General features: G+C 34.7%; 1 non-coding gene across 1 annotated transcript; it reads left to right on the forward strand.

Annotated features, from left to right (window-relative positions):
• Positions 1-5739: 5739 nt before the first annotated feature.
• LOC145080822 (small nucleolar RNA R71) lies at positions 5740-5846 on the forward strand. Its single transcript, XR_013695404.1, has one exon. It is a non-coding gene; the product is annotated as a small nucleolar RNA R71 (small nucleolar RNA).
• The last annotated feature ends 21074 nt before the right edge of the window (positions 5847-26920 follow it).

Consider the following 26920-nt stretch of genomic DNA (forward strand, 5'->3'; position numbering starts at 1 on the left):
CTTAACCAAAACAGAAGGAGAGTTCGATTTGCTACCTCAACACTGCAGATCCAAGCTTGGAAACAACGGATTAGCAACCCTCTTGACCTCCACTAGCTGGAAACACCTTCTTTTTTGCAAAACAACACCAAAAGGGTTTGAAATGGCTTACTCTCACACACAACTTGCTTAAGTTCTCTCGGGTTTCTCTCTCTGGACTGGTAGCCACAAATGAGGGCTATAAGGTCCTTTAAATAGGGCTCAGGGGCCTGCAGATTTAGGGTTTCTGACCTCAGCACTGACTCATCGAGTCACCCGGCCGACTCATCGAATCAATTCATTAATCTAGTCAGCAAATCGCGATCCTACTCGACGAGTCTAGGCGTCACTCGTCGAGTCCTTCTCTCTAAATCAAAAAAAATGAATAACATAGAATACCTAGGAATCCGCATGTTACAGTTATGGCCAATATCTCTACAACATGTAGATCCCACAAAGAAACCCACATGCCTTTAAACTAGCTCATATGAATACAAGCTAAAATCTGAGCAGAACAGGAAAAATAGGTGTAACGTTGTGGCTAATCGAGTAGCACAACCTACCTATAATGCTGGTTCCGCAAATCATTTGAAGATAGCTTTTGATTTGGTAATTTTTTTAATGGTACATCAATGTTCATGTTTATGTGTATATTTGACATTTTATGGTATTTATGTAGAAGAGGAAATTAGGACATGATCTACCCCATAGTGAATTGTTCTTGTATACACACACGAAGAATCATGATGGATTTACATTCACATATGAAAAAGATATACAAATTCATGTAATATTCATTTCAGTGCAATTAAGCTTTTATATTGTGGCTAGACCATAATGTCATTCATAACTCTGATATCTTTAACTTATATTATTTTTATTTTGTAGGTGGCCTATACAGAAAAATGAAAAGAGTTAGAAGTTGAAGGTGCTGAATTTGAGGAGGACAAACTATTATATGATGTTGTTGGTGGTAACGACAAAAAAGAATACTTTATGGATTAGGCTCTTTTGCAAATGGGGTTCCCAATATTAATGGTAATATGGATGTATCTTACATTCCGGAAAAAAATGATGAAATGGAAGAAATGAGGGAACTCGTTGCTAAACAAAAAGAGCAAAAACGAAGAGCTTAAAGAAATAATGAAGGCCCAAAAAGAACAAAACAACACAAGAGTCAGACAACTTGAAAAACAACTTTAAACGGAAATGTATCTTATTAATGTCACTACAAAACAATAACACTAGTAGGTCATAAAGTGTTGATATGTTTATTGTAAAATATTTATTTTAGATTAGCCTCTTTCCAATTTCCATGTAATAAATAATCATTGTACTATTTTATGTTATAATGTTCTTTGATTTTTTGTTATTTTTGTTTTTTTATATATTACAATAAAATAATTTGGATTTAATTTATAAATCAACTATTCGTCCGTCCATATGGAATCTTTTATTTAATATACACCACGAAAATTGTTAGGGATTCATAACCAGATAATTTGCTAGGAAGTCATCAAACGGAAATTGCTAGGAATTCATCACCACCAAATTTTCTAGGGATCCACAACCATGAAATTTGCTAGCGATTCAGTACAACAGAATTTTCTAAGGAATCACGACCACGGAATTTGCTAGGGATTCATCACCACGAAATTTGCTAGGGAATCACCACCATGGTATTTACTAAGGATTCACCACCACATAATTTGCTATGGAATCACGACCATGAAATTTTCTAGGGAATCATCACCACCGATTTTGCTAGGGATTAACTACAACAAAATTTGTGATGGAAGAACTACCACAGAATTTGTGATGGATCCTACTACAGAATACCATCTACAACGGATTTCATTCCGTTGTAACAATTGCGACAGAAAGATTGTTTCCCTAACAAACTCTCGCTACGGGGTTTTTTGGGATGGAAATTAGTCTTCACAAATTTCGTCGCTATTCTTCTTTTGCAACGTAATTTCAGCTTTTTGCAATGGATTCCTTCCCTATCAAAATTGCATTTTTCTTGTAGTGTTTGATCTCTAGTCGAATTCTGCCCTCCAAGGGTTCTTAGAATGGTTTTTCTTCGTTAATTGTCGTAGCCCTAAGGCCTCTACCCTCTGGAATTGACCTAATGTTTGAAATATTTATAATTACAAATGAATTATCACCTCTTCGTGGTTGACTGCCACCACGTCATGGTCCTCAAGTTTATCTTGTATTCTCCAAGTCAACATCAAGAATTGCGAATATTCCATTCACCACGTCGTGGTTGTGTCACCACATTGTGGTCATTGAGAATCAGACTTATCTCAAGACACGAAAGTCATCCGAAATTTTGTCTAGTTTTCAGATCATTTTGCATCACATCAAGCGGACTTACGAATCGAGAGATATGGTCAAAATACTAATGTGTGGTCAAGCTGTCTAACAACATCATTTTTGTGTCTTTTACTTGCCTATGCTCGCATTTTCCTGCTTCCTACGCCTCGTTTTCTTCCTTTTGATCCCAATCATGTATTCACTACTTCAAAATATATTTCAAACATAATATATACCTTTTATTCCAAAATAATCATAATTGTGGCTAAAAATATTAGAAATATGCATTAAATACATTGTTAAATATGCACATATCAAAATACACCACACTTGGCTCTTACTTTCCCTCAAGACAAACTGATTAAATTATTATTATCATACGAAGACTTTAGCAACCAACACCGCACAAGACAGTCCATTTTGAGCCTCCCCATTTGAAGGTTTGTATCGATCAGATACACTTCAAGTATAAAGCAAAAAAGCAAACTAATTTAAGAAAAATAAAGAACCGAAAGTGAATAACACAAGGACTTCCCCAATCCTAAATAATCACAATTTTCATAAACACTTCCCCACTTCTTTTGAACAACACTCATTTTATGCATCCCCTCGAATATATCCTCGGAAATCTTTCTTAACCTCAAGGTAATTTTTGATTAAGCCCCCAAGGATACATACTGAAAAATAACCTGGAAAATTAAAAAAAAAATACAATAAGTAACTTGGCAAATTTCTCCTTATTCTCAAGTCTTTTATTTATTTGGAGCTTTTCTTCATGATATTTCTTGATCTTCATAGCTTTGTAGACTCTTACTCTCAAACTTTTGCAACTTGTTTTTATTTATTTTATTTTTTTCTAGATATTTCGTTTTCACAACTTTTTCACTTAAAACTAAAAACCTATAAAAACATATGCTTCAGCAAGGGAACTTAACTTCAACCCTTATTAGTTAGAGGTATTAGTTTGTAGTGCAATAAATACATAAGCTTTTCTGGATACATTTTTGGTACACGATGCTAAACATGTTATAGCCCTCAAACTAAGTCATGTCTTGCTTTTGTTCCATGATTTAACTAGGATAGGGAAGCCACAAATACACTATAACATATATTTGCTCAAATAAGCATTGAAACTCGCATCGGAGTGTCCCATACAACACTAGCAACCCAGATCACAACATAACAATTTTTTTAACTAAATTCAATTTTAGTTTATTATTTCAAATCTTAATTCTTTTTTTTAAATCCTATTCATTTTTCAAATTTTTAATCAAAATGTTTGTATTCTTGTATTCTACCCCTTACCCCACACATAAATGATGCAATGTCGCCATTGCATGCTTAAGCAATAAAAGAACATAAAATTAAAAAAGGAGAAACTTGAACAAACTCCCCTAGGATAGTAGTGGTGAGATCGAATTCTTGAAAGTGCGTGGAAAAGCTTGTACATCTCGTATAATGGCTAGAGATAGTACTTATGGGCTCTCTTTGCGTGAATATGAAGGTAAATGTGCCGGTTCAAAATGAGCCAAAGAACCATCTTCAAAAAGTGTGATGATCATGAGCTACAAAGTAGAAAAGCAATGCCACGTCATGTTGTCCAAGTAGAAATCATGATAATCGCAGAAAATAAGAACACCAGGTCATGGTTTAAAGATGTCACGACGTGTGTATAGAGTTGATGAAATTCAACAGCAATAAAAACAAATGTCATGATGTGGTGATGATGGGCACATTGTGTTGACTTCTCATTATGCTTCGTAAATTCAAAAGTAATGCATCAACTCTTCATAATGTTTAGGACCATTCTCGATCTTTTTTCCAGTAAAATGCTCCAAAATTTTTCTCTTCTTCATGTAGGAGCCCCATACTGATTTAAAAACATGGTCTTTAATTATAATCTTCACAAATCACACAGCTTCTTCATCTATTACGCTCCTTCACCGATTCACTTACTGTAATACTAAAAAATAAAATCAGAAGAATAGCGAAACGCATCATTATTCGGCTAAAATAAATTAAAGCTAAAAAATGAAAACTAAAACTAAAAGTAAATACAGTCGAAAAGAAAATTCAAACTCTAAAAACTTCGGGTTGTCTTCCGATAAGCGCTTCTTTTTGAGGAGTTGTAAGCCAAACTCATTTCCATCTATGTTGTGTTTGGTGGAAGTATAAGATCCTCGTTCTCCATCATCTTAGGACTTTTTCGTTTGTAAGCAACACGTTTGTTGAATGCCTTTCTTGAACTTTCTAGCATTTTTGGGTTGACATCTTCATTATGCTTCCTCTTGGGTTCTATTTTCATTCCCGTGTCTTTAGCTTTTTGTGTTGTTTCTTTCCGGGTTTTTCTTGTCAAAATAAGGCTCCTCATTCTCTTTTTCATTAGCTTCAGTTGGCTCTGTGAATTGATCTAGTAGTCTTGTAAAAACAAACAACCCGAAATTCATTGGCATTGACATTAGAGGTTTCGAATAATTCATTTCCTTTTCCAATTTATCATCAAGTTCTTTATGCTCCTTGAACTTTGGGTTTCATTGCTTCACCAAATTTTATTTGGCACAAGATGGGAAAGAAAGAGGCGGTCGATACAGATCGACTACTGAAATATCATAATCTTCTTTTATCGCCCACGATGTGGCATTATTGCCTCTATACCGTGGAAAATGGCCAAAATCACAAATCTTTTCTTCTTTTGCTTTTCCTTCAGGCGATTGTTTGGACTACTGATCTCTTGAATCAATGATCCCCATGTGCTCCGATTCCTCCTCTTCTTCTATATAAACAACCATGACGTGAGAGATTGAGATTGGCTCGGTTTTTCTTGAAGGTGAATTCGGTAGCTTTTCTTGCACAAGCTTTGTTAATTTCCCAAGTTGCATGTAGATGCTCATGATATAAGCTTGTTGTTCTCTAAGTGATGCATCTTTAGTATCATGTCATTTTTTGCTAGCTTCCATAAATCTAAATAACATTGACTCGAGAGCAGATATTTTCTCGGATTGGAGTTGTTCTATTTGGTAAAGATCATGCTTTAGTTTTTAAATTTCTTTTGTATCTCTATCTCTTTTGTATTCAAATTCACAATCCCTTGTAGAATGGGGTCCCCCACAAGCTCCGCATCTATCTTGATTTGATCCATCTATTTTTGTGATCCTTTCTTCCATTGCATCGAGCTTTGCAAGTACTAAATTGATAACATCTTGACCTCCATATTTACTTGATTTTTCTTTGGTGAAGTCCTCCTTTGAGTTGTTATACTCTCTTGAATTCTTAGTGAATTCTGCGATCAAAGCCTTATTTGTTACTGGATCCTTCCTTTTCGTGGGCCCTTGCGAGTCTAGAAGTTGGCGAGTGCACGCATTGACCCCATCGTAAAATATCGAGATTTCTTATTGCACATTGAAGTCATGTTGAGGGAAATCTCATAGCAATCTCTTGTAACACTCCCAAGCTTCATGTAACGACTCACCTTCTAATTTTTTAAAATTTTGTATGTTCCTATTAAGCTCGCCACTTTCGAAGGAGGGGTAAATTGGTTTATGAATTCAGTCTTAAAATCATCTTATGTTGTGATTGCTTCGAAGGGAAGTGATTTTAACCATTCCTTAGATTCACCATTCAATATGACTTGAAAAAGTCGATACATCACCACATATTTAATCATGTTTGGTGCATGAAAATAGTCAGAAATTTCCACCACCTATTCTATATGTTCATAAGCGTCCTCGTGGTCCTTCCGATAAAAGGTAGATCTTTTAGCATGCCAAGAATGTGTCCCAGTAGTTCGGACTTTGTAGTGGTTGGGATTGTTGGTGGATCAAGACCCTATCTGTTTTTCGCTTGTACTCATCCATTGACATCGTAGTGATATCCCCCATTTTTCCTGCTAAAACAAAATTATAAAAACACACGTAAAACAAATAAAAACTTAACTAAGTAAAATAGAAAAAAAATGACTAAAACGTTACCACGACATCGTTGAAGTTCAAACGGAAAAATAAAATGAAGGCTGAAAAATAACTTTTTGTGGTTTTTACCCCACAAATAGGATCGAATAACTTAAAACAATTAAGTTATAACTAAAATAAGTTGTTCCACGGCAACGGCACCAAAAACTTTAATGTGCATTTTATATACCTATCTAGCTTTAAATTTATAAACATAGCTACTTAGCTAAATGATGCACTTATTGACAGTATACCTAGTCATATTATAGAATAGTTTGGGTAAGTCGGGTGTCGATCATAGAGAATGGTATTTAATTAATAAAATAACTACTAAAAGCTAAACTAAGAAAAAAAACCTAAAAGTGAGGGTTTTATCTGATTTTACAAGTTCATAAAAACTTAAACCAAAATACCTATTTAATGACTATAAAGACGACTTAAAACCAAGAAAAAAAATACTCTCGTTTAGCTTTCAATCCCTCCTTTTTCCTATGGTTGATTTCAAGACAATGGAGTAATTCTTTTAGTTACCAAATAAAAGTTACTTGTCGTCGTGGTCAGACTAAGGGTCCGTTTGATAGTGAGCTGACCGGGTCCGATCAACAATTTTTGCTAACTCGGTTCGAGTCAGCCCGTTTGATAAATCCCAAAAGTGACCGACTCGGTCAACAATAAGCGACCCAAGTCCTGACTCGGTCCGCTTAAAAAATGTGGCCAAATGAAACAGAGATACAATAATCCCATTTGTGCCCTCGCAATCGCTTTCTCCCTAGTCTTCTTCCTCAAACGATAAACGAGAATTCACCCATGTCACTCCTTCCTCCGCTCAGGCCACACTGTGCTCCTCAACCTTCGCTGATGTCCGACAACCCACCATCACTGCCGCAAGAAGCATGTTCGCCGATTACAATATCCCAAACGGCTTCTTTGATTTCGATTAACCAGTAAGAATCTTGATTTCACATATTTTTCATCTTTTTGTTTGATTATAGTTCCATCATATTCATAAAAAAAATTATTTAGAGCTTGTCAGTCCATGAAATAGTATAAAAGTTGAACCTTTGATTTCAAATACAAGATTAATATGGATTTTTTTTGCAAGCATACAGTTGCAAGTTTTTACTTGTAGTTCTCGTTCTACGCTATAATATGTTATACTAAACTTTTTTCTTTTCCCTTTTGTTCTGAGCACTTGATTGTATTCATGTGATTATGTCAAGAAGGCCCAAAATGTTGTGAGGGGTGAGTTGTATCTTCGTGCTTCAGAGTTTATCAATACCCCTCCCTCAACACTTTAGTGGTGTTTTATTTTTGTTGTTTGGAACGGTTTTAATTACCTTATGTTTTTCCCCATTTTCTAGCAATCTCTCCAAATCTAATCATTAATGTTTACTGTTTACATCTTTTCTAGTGTTATTTCTTATAAAAGATAGTTAGTTTTAAAGTCAAGCCAATGCTACTTTCTTTACATAACAAAGGGAATTACATTGGATTAGAGTCAAGATGGACACAGAAAGTAGCGAAAGTAGTATCAGGTGGCATGGAGCATCAATACAATCATGAGTTCAAATTTTTATTGTTGTTAATTTATGATTTTTTTTATATAAGCGGACCATTGTATGTCATATTTTATGTCTCACTCTTTTATGGTGTTTTGTATTGTGATTTTTCGCTCTTTTGGCTTTATTTATTTATTTATTATAAATGATGTATGTGCATGAGGTTAACAAATTGTTTACTTGATTGCTCTTTTCTTATGGGAGCATTCTGTGTTCTATTTTTCTGTTTTCTTATTAAGGCAAGCATTGTGCATTGAATAATGTATCTAATTATAACACTATTTTATTAAGGCATCAAAGTTCATTGTCTTTTCTGGAATCTATAATAAAATTCATTGTTCTTTTTGGCTCTATATGAAGTTTTCCATCAAGGGTAATATGATCATTTTTCATCATTCATCACAGTCAGTCAAATATATTATCAAACAACATGGTTTCAGTCAGATGTGGACCCAATCAGGAGTTCTAACTGAGTCAGTACTAACTCAGTCGGCAACTATCAAACGACCCCTAACTAACATAAGTCAATTTAACGACTTTAACTCCAATGATCTTGTAAGTTAAGGACATTAAATTGATTTTAAAGGTAATTTGGAATTTGAATGATAGAATCTGTAGACTACTAATCTTTGGTCAAGTCTAGCTATCGAGCAAATATTATGATCAAATAATGTTCTTTAACACAATTAAGCAACAAACTTATCACCTATACTAGGATATGACTAATCACTAGCTCTAACAATTTGATGATCATAAATAGCTAAGTAAATCAATTTCATGCAATTAATTGTAGTTTAACTACACAATCTTGAGACAAGACAATAAAGATAGCAACTTTAACAACCTAGGTTTAGATTTATCAAACAATATTTAAAACTAAAACTAACTTCATTAATCCATCAAACCTTAAATCAACACATAGTAATTAAGAGTTTATCTAATCTAAACGAACGCAAGGGTTTTTAGCCCATAATCACAGTTGGAAAAAAAATATAAACAATACGAAAAATAGGCTAAACATAATTAAACTAGGGAAATTTAATGTGTAGATGCAAATCCTTGCTCAAATCTCTTTATCCTTTGATCTCTAGTCGAATTATGCCCTCTAAGGGTTCTTAGAATGGTTTTTCTTCATTAATTGTCGCAAACCTAAGTCCTGTACCCTCTGGAATTGACCTAATGTCTGTAATATTTATAATTACCAAAAACTGTTCACCACATTGAGGTTGACCGCCACCACGTCGTGGTCCTGAAGTTTATGATGTATTCTCAAAGTTGGCGTCAAGAATCACGAAGATTCCATTCACCACTTCATGGTGGTGCACCGTGTCGTGGTTGTTGGGAATCTGTAACACCAGCAAAAATTAGGTCAAAAATAAACTTGTTCAGTAACCATACTGGAGTATGCTAAGTGGTAGATATCGTAACAAGGTTTCCAAAAATATAAAGAACACTATAATCTGAGTTATAACGAAGAAGTTATGACCAATCGAAGATCTGCAACAAAACCGGTAAAACATTGTTAAGCCTAAAACACGAAGTTTTAATAAAATACTTTTTAACCTTAGGTATCTAAATGAAAGTCATAGATATCATTAAACCGTAAACAAACATAAAAAGAACGTCCAAATCTGACTTTGTATGAGGAAGTTATGATTTAAAAAGTTTCAGACATAGCAGTACACAGCTAAAAACTCGAAATAGAGATCGATCAACTTTTAGTCGACGCAACCTAAATGAGAACCGAAGATCTCGACAATAGCGATACAACGGTAAAAAGACAGACGAAAACGGACGTCGGATGAAAAAGTTATGGACTTTTCACGGAGTTTTCGTGTCCCTGCCTACTAAAAATAAAAATAATAAAATTTAAATCAAAGTTAGCCAATGAAGTCAAAACAAGAGTTGTAGAGCATAATCTCACCTACGTGTGGATATAAAGAACGTCGAAAATGGAGCTCGTATGCGAAAGACATGACTTTCTGGAGTTCGGGGCACAAATTTCGACGTTGTGTCAGGGTTGTCAGAGTTCACGACGTGAACACTAAAGTTCATGACGTGAACAGTCTGACTGACCCTTCCAGAGCCACTTGATGAGTGACACATGCCATGAGCAAATTGGGAGCAGACTCACGACGTGAGTATATAAAACTCACGACGTGAGACCCAAAATTCACCCTATAAATAAGGATTGAGGGCAGCCGGCTTTGGTTGTTTATTTTCATCTTTTCCCCTACTTCTACTCTATGTTAAGCCTCCCGAGACCACCCCGAAGCCTCGATAACACCCCCAACACACGACACAAGTCCCAAAGTCCCGAGATTTCTGAGATTGACTTTTTTCCAGTCGAAGTGCTGCCCGAGCAAAGCCTCAATTTCATCAAATCGTCACTCCTAACAAGTGAGTTCATACCGCTACAAACACACTTTAAATACGTTTTTAACTGCTTTTAAACACTTTTAACAGGGGAATACAAGTAAACACACGGCTAAAATTGCATGAAACATCGATCTCTTGCTATACTTTTCATACTGTTGTTTTAACTATCTTATGAAGTTATTATTATGCAAAACACCTCACAACACAACTTACCCTCCGGGGATACAATCTGTTTTATAAATGAAATATGTTTTATTTATACGTTTGCATACTACATCATATCAAGGGTAACCATTTCAACTATAACATTATGTGTGTGCGACAAATCACAATTTGTTATTATGCCTTTATTAACACTGTAGAAAGGGTAATCATTTTGGACATAAACATACACACTTTTGCATATGTGACTTAATTGTTATCTCGAATTGTCAAAAGATTTTTCATTATATTACTCGTGAACATCGTTGTTAGCAATCATGTGATGTCATATGGCTTTGTTTGTACCAAACGAAAGTCCCCACCTATAACCAGAGTCTCTTGGAGGGAGAGCGTGACAAGTGTGTATAGATCTATACGGGGCTGACAAATCCGCACCCTGACTGTTAGCTACAGTCCCCGGGGTGACAAATGTCAACATTAGGTACTGCATCTAGTATAGTTGTGAGGAACTCACAACACGCAGAAACAATGACTCATGCATGTAGTAATACATAACTCAATCATTCTCCGGGGGGGGGGGGGGGGGGCGTAATAGCTATATTATAGGGTATTATCAGCATGTTCAGAATTCAAGATAAACACTTGCACAACTAGTTTTACTTAATAATAAAACTATTCATCTTCATTTCTAAGCACAACATATTTGCTTACAGGTTACAGTCTTGGTCATTAAGACTGCATCTCATTTTAGGAAAATATAGGATTTTCTTGGTTCAAACATTCACTTTATACAATAACGATTTACAACATCATCCTTAAGAAAATATCGGATTTTCTGGAAAACATACACGAACTTTCGAATGGCATTCATTTTCTCAAAACACTATTTATGAACTCACCAACTTAAATGTTGACACTTTTTCTTTGAAATAACTTGTATTCTCAGGAAATCGCTAAACCAGGTTAGCAACTGCTTTTGAAGACTTACGCTCAGGCGTTAGTTTAATCTTTTGGATATCATATTGTAATTGACTTTTGCAAACATGTAATACTACAATCATGTAAACTTTTCAATTATGTATATGATGGTCATGCGTACTTTCTTTACTATTCATTTGTTATGATATTTTACATGACGTCCTCCGACCCCAAATGTTTCTGTCGTTCAGGTTCGAGGGTGTGACAGATTGGTATTAGAGCATTGTTTATAGTGAACTAAGTATATCAAAAACATTTTGATATACAACTATAAACACAACTAGGAAAAAACACTCTGAGCGAGAGTTATACTTTTGAAATGAAATTTTTATAAAGTATACATGCATATATTATATAACAGGGTCAGTATCATAATGGAAACAATATAGAAGTATTATAGATGAGTTGTGCACTACACGTATGCCTTGGGACATGTAATCGGGACTGGGACAAATATAGCCTCATCAACTATATTTATCCAAGAGCCGACCAACATATGCCAGGGGACAGCTACAATGAACAAGTCTAAAACTTACTAAACTTATAAACTTTAGAAATAAACATAACATTTAGAATACTATAGGAGTATTTTATGCATACGATAGTTTAACTTTGATGTTCAACCTTATGTGCCTTAGTTCTAGACAATCCTTATCTCCTTATTCTCATACAGACACAATGGCTGGATTCCATCTACCAGGGGATCCCTACTACCCGAACCAAGACTGTGGGGGTTGGGTAGAGAATGATCCAGAAGAAGAAATGCAAGAAGACTCAGACCCAGATTTCGAGGACAATAACCTACCCTTAGTGACTCTGATCCAAACTCCTAATCCTCGACCGAAATTCCATGAGCTGGGAAGATCTCAAAATCTTGATGCTGGAAGAATACTGCCCGATGGGCAAAATCCAAAAGTTAGAGCATGAGCTATGGAACCTAAGGATGACCGGATCGGACCTAGTCACTTATACGGCCAGGTTCAGTGATTTGCCAGCCTTGTGCCCAGGTATGGTAAACTCGGAATCGAAGAAGGTGTAGAGGTATATTTGTGGATTATCACCTCAGATCAAGGGGCATGTCTTGGCCTCTAACCCAATCACGTTTGACAGCGCGAAGCGCTTGGTTCAACGATTGATTGATCACGGTATTAAACAGGCTACTATTACCGTTGTTTCGAAGCCACTGAAGGATATAGAGGACCGAAGGAAACCCTGGAATAAGACAAAGGGGGAAACCATGAAGGAGAACCCTAAGAGTCAACAGTTAGTGACAGCTCATGTTGTTACTATCCCTACCACCCCATACCCACAAGGTCGTACAATGGAAACCATCTTAAGTGCAATCGATGCAACTTTTATCATCACGGACCCTGCCGTGAAATGCATTGCACTAAGAGCAATAGTAAGGGACACACCGTCCGCTACTACATGGAACCAACCCAACCAGCCGCTCCAGCCGCAAATATGGGAGTAGACCGTACTTATTATGAGTGCGGAGCAACGGGGCACTTCCGAAGGGACTGCCCGAAGGCAAACGACAAGAATGTTGGTGGAGGAGGCCGAGTATTTGCAATGGGCCAAGAGGAGGCTATTGCAGACCCCACGGTTATTCCGGGTACATTTCTCCTTGATAACTCATTTACGTGCATTCCATTTGATAATAGGAGTGGAGAGGAGTTCATTGAGTCACAAATTTAAAAATATACTCAAACAAACACCCCAATCATTAAGCAAAACCATCATACTAGTAATAACAAAGATAGACTAAAAGCACTGAAAACACATATGTAGAATGCACTATCCTACTAACGAACACTTGTCCTGATCGACTTCACAATTATTACGATAAGAAGTTCCCAATTAGCTACTAGAAATGGATTGGCTTGGTCTTCACCATGCCAATTGCATGTGCCATGAAAAGACCCTTCACATTCACCGTTGGCTAACGAAACTCTAACGATTTATAATGACAAACCCGACACAACTCCCAAATCGTTTCTAGTTTCAAAATCCCGTAGCACTCATGTGAGAAGTAGTATATCCTTTGCAACCTTCCCGAAGTATTATGACAAACTATCTAGGAATAGCATACGTACGACCAGTCAAGTTCAAACGCAGAGGCTAGGAATGATTACGATTAACCTATGACTGAAAATGTGTATGCAACTTGTATACATAAGGTGGTAATAAGCGGACAAGATAAGAATCCAACCATGAACTTCAAAACGAAACAACATGCATTACGAGTGCACAATGCTAACATTTAGATAAACATAGAAACCCAAATCCACACAGCCTATACCGATCAAAACAACAGAAAGGATAAGGAAGGTCTGCAGGAACATCCACGCTAGGATCTGGATTCACTAGAGAACAAGAAGATCAAATGGAATACAAATACACTCACCTTTCCTCAACCATTGAAGTCCCAGTCAAAATGCAAATTTCGGGACGAAATTCTCTCTAATGGGGGGATAATGTAACACCAGCAAAAATTAGGTCAAAAATAAACTTGTCAGTAATCATAATTGAGTATGCTAAGTGGTAGATATCGTAACAAGGTTTCCAAAAATATAAAGAACACTAAAATCTGAGTTATAATAAAGAAGTTATGACCAATCGAAGATCCGCAACAAAACCGGTAAAACAATGTTAAGCCTAAAACACGAAGTTATAATAAAATACTTAACCTTAGGTATCTAAATGAAAGTCGTAGGTATCATTAAACCATAAACAAACATAAAAAGAACGTCCAAATCTGACTTAGTATGAGGAAGTTATGATTTTTTGAAGTTTCAGACATAACAGTACATAGCTAAAAACTCGAAATAGAGATCGAGCGACTTTTAGCCGACGCAACCTAAACGAGAACCGAAGATCTCGACAATACTAATACAATGGTAAAAAGACAGATGAAAACGGATGTTGGATGAAAAAGTTATGGACTTTTGACGGAGTTTTCGTGTCCCGGCCTACTAAAAATAAAAATAATAAAATTTAAATCAAAGTTAGCCGATGAAGTCAAAACGAGAGTTGTAGAGCATAATCTCACCTACGTGTTGATATAAAGAACATCGAAAACGGAGCTCGTATACGAAAGATATGACTTTCTGGAGTTCGGGGCACAAATTTCAACGTTGTGTCAGGGTTGTCAGAGTTCACGATGTGAACACTAAAGTTCATGACATGACCAGTCTGGCTGACCCTTCCAGAGCCAATTGACGAGTGATGCATGCCATGAGTGAATTGGGAGCAGACTCACGACGTGAGTATATAAAACTCACGACGTGAGACCCAAAATTCACCCTATAAATAAGGATTGAGGGCAACCGGCTTTGGTTGTTCATTTCCATCCTTTCCCCTACTTCTACTTTATGTTAAGCCTCCCGAGACCACCCCGAAGCCCCGATAACACCCCCAACACACGACGCAAGTCCCGAAGTCCCGAGATTTCTGAGAAATTGACTTTTTTCCAATCGAAGTGCTGCCCGAACAAGTGAGTTCATAACCCTACAAACACACTTTAAATACGTTTTTAACTGCTTTTAAATACTTTTAACAGGGGAATACAAGTAAACACACGGCTAAAATTGCATGAAACATCGATCTTTTGCTATACTTTTCATACTGTTGTTTTAACTATCTTATGAAGTTATTATTATGCAAAACACCTCACAACACAACTTACCCTCCGGGGATACAATCTGTTTTATAAATGAAATATGTTTTATTTATACGTTTGCATACTACATCATATCAAGGGTAACCATTTCAACTATAACATTACGTGTATTCGACAAATCACAATTTGTTATTATGCGTTTGTTAACACTGTAGAAAGGGTAATCATTTTGGACATAAACATACACACTTTTGCATATGTGACTTAATTGTTATCTCGAATTGTCAAAAGATTTTGCATCATATTACTCGTGAACATCGTTGTTAGCAATCATGTGATGTCATATGGATTTTTTTATACCAAACGAAAGTCCCCACCTATAACCAGAGTCTCTTGGAGGGAGAGCGTGACAAGTGTGTATAGATCTATACGGGGCTGGCGACTCCTCACCCTGACTGTTAGTTATAGTCCTCGGGGTGACAAATGTCAACATTAGGTACTGCATCTAGTATGGTTATGAGTAACTCACAACACACGGAAACAATGACTCATGCATGTAGTAATACATAACTCAATCATGCTCGGGGGGGGGGGGGAGGGGGGGGAGGTAATAACTATATTATTGGGTATTATCAGCATGTTCAGAATTCAGGATAAACATTTCCACAACTAGTTTTACTTGATAATAAAACTATACATCTTCATTTCTAAACATGGCATATTTGCTTACAAGTTACAGTCTTGGTCATTTAAGACTGCATCTCATTTTAGGAAAATATAGGATTTTCCTGGTTCAAACATTCACTTTATACAATAACAATTTACAACATCATCCTTAAGAAAATATCGGATTTTCTGGAAAACATACACGAACTTTCGAATGGCATTCATTTTCTCAAAACACTACTTATGAACTCACCAATTTAAATGTTGACACTTTTTCTTTGAAATAACTTGTATTCTTAGGAAATCGCTAAACCAGGTTAGCAACTGCTTTTGAAGACTTACGCTTAGGCATTAGTTTAATCTTTTGGATATCATATTGTAATTGACTTTTGCAAACATGTAATACTACAATCATGTAAACTTTTCAATTATGTATATGATGGTCGTGTGAACTTTCTTTACTATTCATTTGTTATGATACTGTACATGATGTCCAACGCCCCCAAATGTTTCCGCCGTTCAGGTTTGGGGGTGTGGCAGAATCAGACATTTCTCAAAACACAAAAGTCGTCCGAAATTTTGTTTAGTTTTCAGATCATTTTAAGTCACGTCAATCAAAGTTACGAGTCGTGATATATGGTCGTAATATTGACGAGGGGTCAAGTGGTTCAACAACATTCTTTTTGTGTATTCTTCTTGCCTAATCTTGCATTTTCCTGCTTCCTGCTCCTCATGTGCTTCCTTTTACTCCCGAGCATGTCTTCGCTGCTACAAAACATATTCAAATATAATAAGTACCTTTTGTTCCAAAATAAACTTAATTGTAGCTAAAAGTATTAGAAATATGCATCAAATACATAGTTAAATATGCACGTATCACATATCGATGTTAGGATAATTAGAGCTTCCCTATAAAACCTATTCACGAAATCCCTGAGGGATTCCTTAGGATCCTGAACCACCTGATAGAGATCACTAGTGATATTTTCTAATGTTCCACTACAAGAAAATTAGTTGTTAAAAATATTAACTGAATGTGAAAATAAAGTAATAGAGTAAGGAGGTACATCTAGTAGCCATTTTAAGGTTGATCCTATGAGGGTCTACCAAAACCCTTGCATACGCAAGCTTCCTTCAAATGAGTGGGAATTGGGATAATCACTATTCTTTCCCTATATTGTGCCACATGTTCTTCAGGATCCATAGTCCTATCGTAAGGCTTCATACTAGGATTTTGGAAGCGTTTTAGGACTTCGGTATCAACAATCGCCAAAGAAAATATTGAAATCATGTGGCTCATTTTGGAAGCTTTCGGTATAGGATGGACCACCCCAAACACACTCGAGATCATCCGCCTTAAATGTTGAAGTTCCTTGGCCATGATCAGGCTTATTCTTGCATCAACACCCATGGAGTTAATATTAAAAGTATTATTATTCACAGAGGTACCATGATCCTTATTATAGGGAGTGCAAAAGGTTTTGTCGGGATCCTGGATCATATTAGTTTGCTCTTTTGGAGCTGTACTCCAAGCGCGAGTAGGGGCTGGTGTTGAGGATCCTATCTCGTGGCGGTTTCATGAGGATCCTACATTGTCAAAGTTCAGGATCTGGGCTGCAAGATTAAGGGTGCTGCTTCTTGGGGTTTCGTGGATCTCCGCCCTCATTCTCTCTATTTCCTTGAGTACCATCATGTTGTCCTCCTGCTACTGAGTGACTTGCCGTTGCAAATTCTTCATCATATCAAATAGCTCATTATTGGAAATTAGTACAGGAGGTTCCTAAAATCCTTGAGTGGCAATTGAAGAGGTGTTTTTCTTCGGTGCCTTAGAAGCTTTTTTTGGAGCTCCGCTTGGAGGTGTTTGAATATTTTAGAGGGAAATGAGAGGAATGGAGGAAGATGATAAGGTTGGTTGGGAAGACGTGATTCTAGAATTATAGTGAACACCACGACCCCACGTTGGGCACTAAATTGTTTTAGTCGAAAATTGATCAAGTATAATTCAATCAAATTGTATGAGAGACCGCGGTGTTAGGATAATGCAAGTGTAGAATAATAATCAAAATGAAACAAGTGAGTTACAAGGAAATCCCATGATTGCATATAAGATCTCCGACATAAAACCTTGGAATGTGATAATAATCACCTGCCTTGTTGCTTTTTATTGAATTTAATATGAGATTACATAGATGATGAAGATAATACGAGTACAAGTGTAATAATAGAGTTAATTGTGTGTATGGTGTGCAATTTACATGTGTTATTTATAGTCTAAGCCAAATAACAAAATGTCCGATATTTTTGGGATCCTCCTTGAACAAGCATTTGTACGATCTTTGACTTGGTATTCCCAAGTCTTTTGCTTGGTTGATGTGATTCCCCGTCGAAAATGAGTATTGTGTTCACTAATTCTGCACATGTGAGAAAAAGAAAAAAAGAATATAGCATTTATAAATATTAATGATAATAGTCAGGATCTTGAAATATGTTTAAGGATCCTCAGGCTTCATGGATATTAAGGATCCTGAATATGATTTTGAGATCCTGCCCCTAACATATAATAATTTATAATAAGATTACATTTAATTATATAAAAGAATGTATTTTGGGTTTTTGAAAAATAATATTATCCACTCTTTTGTAAAAAAAAAATAATAAAAAAGACTTTTTGCATGTGTCTGTAATTCTAGCATGAAAAATAATATGTAAAAAAAACTTATCTATGAAAATGGAAAAATGTTTTTTTAAAACATGCAGATGATGTAAAAAATATGTTTGTATGCAAATAGAAAAATGTTTTTTTTAAAAAACATGCAGATGACGTAAAAAATATGTTTTTAAAAAACTTATAAAAATTTGAAAAACAGTTGTTGAATATTTGTAATTTTTGATAAAGTTGGTAAAAATAATAAGTTTGGCCAAAATTATACATATGGGAAAAAAATTATGGTGAAGGATCTATGTCCACCGACGTGTTAACCTTGTCACCTTCATACAAAAAAGAGGGATGAAGTGTCGAAGAGGATCCAACCTAGGTGTGGAATTGTGTCTTCTTAACCTTTGAGTTCGTTAGACATAGTTTATTCTCAACTTTGTTCCAAAATAAAATTTCATTATGTCGGATTGAGGTTTATGCATTTTCAGACACGGTATTATTGTTTTTATATGTTGCGCTCACATATAGTCTCCAATGGTAAATATTAACTCCATTTAAATTATATTGAATTACATTACCTCTATATCTTATACAAAAGATTTGATTAAACATAAATCATATCGTAGGTAGAAAGATGGTCGGCACTGGGCATGATATTTGAATTTGTGTATTGCATACCAACAAAGGGGACATAAATTAACAGTTTGCGGGCTTGGTGGACCCACTTAACGAGTGGGTAACTTTCTCTGGGCATCAGCAGTAAAACCGTGTTGCCGCTACCGTGTGTGACAACCGCAAGTGATTTATCTATAATTCTCGTTTTTAATTATATAAAATTTAAGCTTTTATTAAGGCTGCTGAGTTTAAATGTTTTATTTAGGAAAAAAAAAGAGTTATGATATGTGTGGATTAATATGGAATATGTCCGTTGTGTTGGCAAGATATATTTGAACTTCCTTGAGAATTAAAAAAAAATATATATTTGTTAGTATGTATTTGTATCAGTTTGTTTTGTTTTGTATAAGACCATAAGGTATGGGCAACTAGATGTAATATCATTTTGTTGCCACATCACATGCCACATCATCAATGGTGTTATAACACCAAGTGAGGAAATGGGCAACATGTTGTATCTTGTTATGACACCAACTTTTTTTCCATTTTATAATTTTTTTTTTATTTATTTCGATTTTTTTTAAAATTGAGACAAATATTTTTTAAATATAAAAAATAAATAAAACATAATGTTTAAAAATTATAAAAAACAATTAAAAAAATTTTTAGATTAAAATTAACATAAAGACTAAATTACACATAATATCCAAAAAATAAAAAAAGAAATAACATCCAAATTCAAAAAAAAAAAAATACAATGTTATTCGTTATCGTTATTGTTACCATAGAAGATATAATCCGTCAAGTCCTCTAGAAGTTGTCTGTGTTTATTTGTGTCCTGAATGCCAACAACGCGATGCAAATAATCAGTTGTTCCTGGTTGAAACTGAATGTGTCTGGGCTCCGTTGGGATATAGTGTGCAATATTTCGCCTTTTATCTTCTACTACCATGTTATGCATTATGATACATGCATACATGATATATCGTAAAGTTTCTAAATCCAATGGTCGTGCTGCATGTTCGACTATATGTCACTTCGCCTTCAGCACTCCAAAAGCACGTTACACGTCCTTACGTGCTCCTTCTTGTCTTCTCTTAAAAAATTTGTCTCGTTCTTCAACCGGGTGGCAGAATGCCTTCACGAATGTGGAATACTGAGGATATATTCCATCTGTAAGGTAATACCCATATTTGTATTCGTTTTCATTCACCGTGAAAGGAGCATCCGGGGCTTTTCCATTCAAAAGATCGTCGAATATTGGCTACTGATCAAGAACGTTGACGTCGTTGTTGGAACCCGCAACCCCAAAAAATGCATGTCAAATCCATAAATCTTGAGAAACGACAGCCTCTAAAACCAACGAAGGTGATATGTGATGACCACTTGCGTATTGTCCTTTCCATGCTACCGGACAATTTTTCCATTTCCAGTGTGTGCAATCAATGCTTCCGATCATTCCGGGAAACCCATGGCGTTCTTCATGCGCCGCATACAATTCTTGCAAATCATGCAACGAAGGTTTCCGCAAATACACGTCTCCAAAAGTTTCAACAACACCCCTTGACAATGTATGCAAACTCTCTCTTGCGGTTCTTTCAGACATTCTCATATAGTCGTCCATGGTGTCGGGTGAGTCCCCCACAACCATCAAACGAATGGCCGCAACACATTTTTGCAACGTTGTAAACCCCCGTCTACCTCTAACATCATATCTTAATTGAAAAAATTCGTACCTAAACATAAATTAACTACAGTTTAAAAATATATTGCATATGTTGTAAAATTAAAGAAACATGTAGTACCTTTTTATTTATTTTGTATATAAATATAGTAAACAAATGATACCGGCTTTCCAACGTATTGGCGATTCGTAAGAACACATCCCTACTCAAACGAAATCTTCTTTTGAAGTCATTTGCCCCGTATACACAATTATCGCAAAGTAATCACGATATAGATGTTCGTGTCCTTCCTCGCGATTTCTGTTTAACATTGCATGTGTTGTTAGTAGCGGAGCTGGGTCTGGTTGTAGCAGGTCGGTAGTGTAATAATGATACATCATCCTAAAGAAAATATCGTCATCTGAATCATCGGACGAGTCGAAAGGATCTATTTTTTTTTTTTTTGAAGATAATTGAAAGTATGTAGAGAGGAGAAGAGAAAGTGTGTGAAAATTTTAATGAAATGAGAGGTATTTATAGGATAAAATGTTTTTTTTTAATAATTAACTTTTTTTTTCAAACCGTTGCAAATTAAAACTCAAACAGTCAATTTTCTTCCGTTTCTTCCCGTCGTCACGCCAACGAGAATCACCCTCGACGAGTTGCAACGAGCAGGGGGGCAGTGTTCCCTCGTTACGACGGCGTCGAGAGATGCCACATCACCCGCGTCGAACCTCGTTTGGCCCATACCGACTACTCTAAGCCTTTGTAGGGCTCACCCCATTGTAATGTTGTGTGTCTACATATTGTGGTCAACGAATGAGAATGGATCAAGGGAAAATACTAGCCTAGTCTATTATGTATCGAAGCTCCAAAAGTCTATTTCTTAATTTATCTCATTCCTTTTCTACACTCGACCTTATCTCTCTTCTCTCAACCACTATGTCCGGCCATAGCTATTGTTTGGAATTTTTAATAAAAATTATGTACTTTTATTAAACATTATATTATATATATATATATATATATATATATATATATATATATATATATATATATATATATATAGATTGTATATTTTTATTAATTCCTAGTGAGTAATATTCTCATTCGTGAGAGGTTTAAAACGATATGAGAATAGAAAATGTATGAAAGAAATATCTATACTCAAATATAAGTATTTTAAAATAAATTTAACAAATACAATGGTTGTGGGAATATGCCTCACATTGGAAAATGAGCAAATTCTTAGTGGGTTTATAAACATATATGTGTAACGGGTTTATAAACTTCTATATATGTTTTACTCCAACATCTATGTGCAAATAATGGATTTTGTAGACAAAATTACATGTGCCCAAATAATAGATTTTATTTTGTAGACAAAATTTAATGAACTCGTGTGTGGGCTACCCTTGGGAACATAAAACAAATTTGTTTAAGGGAATCTTGTCAAACACAAGTCTCACTCCAAGTGATTATTTATTCTTAAAGAGATTATTCGCTAAACTGTGTCAATCGCGTTTGTTTCGATTAAACCGAATTTCTTCTCGTTTTAATTTATGCTAGTTGTGTTATATATTTTTTTTTGTGAAAACATATTATATTTGGGTTTTATAAACTGTCATAATCGAGTTTGTTTCGATTAAATTTGTTTTTTTATAAACACATTCTTATACTCTTATTTTATTTTCCTAAAATGAATTTTGTTCGATTAAATTTTAGTTTATGTAAACAAATTTTTCTTTGACTTCTGTTTTTTGTAAGTGAAGCTGTTTATTGTTCTTTTAGCAGTTTACTGAAATTGATCGCGTTAGTGGAAGATTCCTACATTTTATAAAGGCACTTACAATCGAGTATGCTTCGATTATATTAGTTTTCTTTATTTAGTTTTAATTTTGCAATATCGTTATAGTCTTTGTGTAAATATATCCTTTTGTTTTGTGTAAACAGAATCTGTTGTTTTGTGTAAGCATATTTGTTTTGTGTAAACAGATATATATGTTTTTGTACACAAATTTTGTTTTGTGTAAACAAATCTTTTTGTTTTTGTAAACAAATTTTGTTTTGTGTAAATTGATTCGTTTTTTTCATTCTAATAGTTTATTTGGAATAATTTTTAGAATGGTAGAATGCGCTTTGAACCAATACTAACACAAAATGTGGCCATGATTACTGATCTTATGATTATAGTATCGGAGGCAAACCATTTAGATGGAAATTCAAGAGGATGGGGGATGGACACCGAAGCCATCCGTCATGTGTGTCATAACAAGAAAAATTTTAGCATCTAAAAGATCAAAAGATCTTAGTGTGAAATGTAGCCATCTCAAGTATCAAGGGTGTTGGAGATGTTATTATAAAAATTACATCGAGGAAAGAATTGAAGCTTAAGGATGTTTTGTATGTCCCAAAGCATTGCAAGAATATCGTATTAGGATGGTTGTTGAATAAGTTTGGATTTAAACTTGTGTTTGAGTGAAACAAGTTTGTTTTGTACAAAAAATGGTACATTTGTGGGAAAAGATATGCTATGAATCGCATGTTCAAAATGTATGTAATTGTGAAAAAGAAAATGAATGAAACAGGTACTTAATCTACATATATGCTTGAGTTTTCAAAATGTTTGGCATGTGTAACATCGATAATTTTAAGCTAGACATTTAGAGTATAATCGTTGTAATTATACATTTTAACAAACAATTAAAATCGATAATTTAAATAATTGTTCTTCATATGTATTATGAGTTAATAAGTAATTATGATATAGACATTAAGTGGACAAATATTATGATTATATAATATTTGTAGAAAACCTTAATAAAAAACTTATTAGTAAAACATAAAATAAAGAGTAAAAATAAAGATTATTTTGGAAAAATAATCTTAATGAAAGTTGTAGTAGTTGGGATGATGATTATGTGGATATAAAGAACGCTCAAATCTGACTTCACATGAGAAAGTTAGGATTTTTCTAAGTTTCACGTTCAAATCAATATGACAAGATGCATCGTAAAATGTGAAGCGGAGATAGGTTACTTTTTAGCCCAAGTTGCCTAAAAAAAGTCATAGCGAACATAAATAAGAACTTGTCGATATAAAGAACGTCAAAATATGACTTCGAGTGCAACATAATACATCTGTGTGCGCCATAGAAATAGAAATCAAAATCGGTTGATTGTTAGCCAAAACAATCTGAATAAAAGTTGTAGTACTCATTTAATATGAAGTCAATGATATAGAGAACGTTGAAAACGGAGATGTAAAAAGAAGTTATGATTTTCGCAGAGTTATTTAAAGTCAAAGTCTTCTCGGACCGTAAAATGAAAAATAAATTGAAATTCAGCCGACGGAATCTAAAAGAATGTTGTAGTACTCGTTGATACTTACTAATGAATATCTAAATAACGTAAAAACGGAGCTCGTATGCGAAAATTTTGAATTTTACAACATAATTAAAATTCAGCGAACGATATTCCGACAAGTGGCGCTTCGGTTGGACGACAAGAGGAAAGATCAAACTTGCTCTTAGATGTCGACACGTTTCCACGGAGCGGCACGCCCTCTTGAGATTTCTATATATACTGCGTTTTTCTTTTTCATTCATTGCTCAAAATATTCCTTCTACTCTCAAACTTCCTCGAAGCCCTGAGGCCTTGTTCTCATACTTCTTAAGTGTTAGTAGCGAAGCTTTGAAGCATCAGATAGGAATGGAGCTTTTGGTTTCAAAGTTTTGCCTACGTAATGTCCAATTTTTCGTCAATCAACTTATAAGTTGAGTTATACTTACCATATTTAAGTATAACTTATATTTATGTTTATAATCATTATTGTGAACTTATAAATAAACTTATCAGTAATACAAGTCATTATATTGACCGATCTATTTACAGGAACGATGACAAGTTAAGATTAGTGAGGTGTTTAAAGTGGATTTCCCAAATAGTATATCTACATATGTCAAAAACGGATCCTACGTCCGATACGATCTTACTTGGTTGTTTCTCATCAGCTATACATTAGTGTTTTGTTTGGTATTATTAAGTAATCTTGTAGAAACTTATAACGATTAAACTTTATAAATACGAACAACTAATAAGGCTTATTAATATTCATATTTAGGTCGTTTTAAAGGGAAATGTAAAGCATCGGTCAAGGATCTTTCTTTCCCATGAGTCTTACACCTATATCAGGTGAGTGCACACATACTTTCATGAACATAATTTAATACCATAATTTATTAAAAAATATTTAATAATTTGTGAAAGTTTATATGTGAAATTTTTTGATGTTTATTATTTGGAATATTTGTTAAATGTGTATTTGATAACATGCATTATGTGAACCAGTTATGGTTAGTTATTCGTTAAATTTTTTATATGATGCTATTACGTGATAATCTTAAAAATAAATATTTTTACTTAAAAAGATTATTGAATGTTAAAAAAATTTAATACTCTGCTACGACAACTAGGGATGAGCAACAGACTGAACCCGGCCCGAACCGGACCGAAGACCGAAAACAATCGTGATTTACCGTAACCAAAAACCGGACCGGTTTAAGGTGTATCCGGTCTGGTTTCGGTCCGGTCCGGTTCTAGGTACCAAACCGGGTTTCGAGTTTTGGACCGAATTAGACTTTGGGAGCGTTGGATACGGTTTAGGTCGGGTCATGTTCCGGGTAAAAACATCGTATTTCCATTTTCATCTAATGTAACACATAGATGTGTTTAATTTCCTTTATTTTAATCTAAAACAAAATACAAAAATAATTAAACATATATATACCTTAGTATATCGAAGGTGTTCTATTTTCATTTGTATGTCGTTACTGCAACGTGGAGATATGAGTTTGACTTACAAGATGGAAAGAGAAACCAAGATGGATCATGAAAGACGTTAGAAAAATTGATTTACGAAGACAAGATGATGACAATATAGGACAGAACTGTGGTTGATATTTTGTTAGCAAATTATTATTTTTAATAAATATGTTTAAATATTCAATCAACGAAAAGAAATTAAAAACACCCACGGAGAAACGGAGACAGGATGTATGGCAATACAAAACATATTCCAATACAAATATTAAATATAAAATATTGCAGAGTAATGTTCAAGTGATTATGTATTTATTGAAACTTACATATTTTAATTGAAGGAAGAAATTTATATGAAATCTTTTTTGGAAGATGGCTTTCAGAAGGAGGAACAAACACTCACGAATATTCTTTTAAAAGATTTTGAGATCGGTTAAGCTTCCAGATGATCAAATCAATAAAGTTTTCGTAAACCCACACAAAGTTCAAATATATTTAGGCGAATAAATCATAAATTTGACCAAATTATTAAAAAAAAAAATTGAATACCATTTATGATAAATTACATATTAAGAGAATGTTACGATCACAAAAGTTATGACTTCCGTTTCTTATGAGCTTAAAAAGACATGTACTATGTGCAACAAAAAAATTGTGCAGTGGTGTATGGTCATATACATAGAAAGGAAATAACATTTTGTTTTTGGTCCCGGTTAAAACCCTTATTTCGGGTACGAGGTCAGGTCCAAACCCGAAGTCCGATTATTGTTAAAAATAAAATCCGAAAACCGGCCCACTAATATTAATATTCGATTTAGTCTGGGTCTGGTCCCAGTTTTTTTCCGGTCTGGTCCGGTCCAATGGGTCGTATGTTCATCCCTAACGACAAGTGTCGTTTAAAGAAAAGTTAATATTAAATTGTGATTACAATGATTGTAATCACGTCTAAGTTCTAAACTAAGACATATAAAAATATTTATTAGATCTAGTTATGTTGGATGAATGATTAAACGTGTCTTGTATTCAGATAATACGATATAAACATGAAAAATGTTCGGAAATACATTATAAGCCTTATAATCTTATTTGGTAATAAATTATTAATTATAAAGAATGTTTAGTTCAAGATAAAAAAAAAATAGTATTAAGTTACACCATTTGTTGTAAAAATATTACATAGACAAGAAATTGTGTTGATTACATGCTTTGTAATCTTGTTTAGTTATACATTAGGACTTAAAGGAGATGTATAGTTCTATTAATCTTAGATTTTGGGTAACATCATATTAAGGGTGTGTGCGATAGAAACGGAGAGTAGAACTATGTTTTATGACACTATCACGTGGCGATGTACTGTTTACATATTGGAGTACGAATAGTATTCCTTTGGATATTAAAAATTGGCAGCTCCAGATCAGACAGTCGAAGGGTATGTCTGGACCATCTTCCACATTAGGATGACAACACTTGACATTCTAGGTAGTCTTGTGAGTTACGTTTCTAGTGTAGGCTCAT

The sequence above is a fragment of the Lactuca serriola genome, chromosome 1 (genome assembly GCF_051521515.1).
Source record: "Lactuca serriola cultivar US96UC23 chromosome 1, Lser_US96UC23_V15, whole genome shotgun sequence".
NCBI lineage: Eukaryota > Viridiplantae > Streptophyta > Magnoliopsida > Asterales > Asteraceae > Lactuca > Lactuca serriola.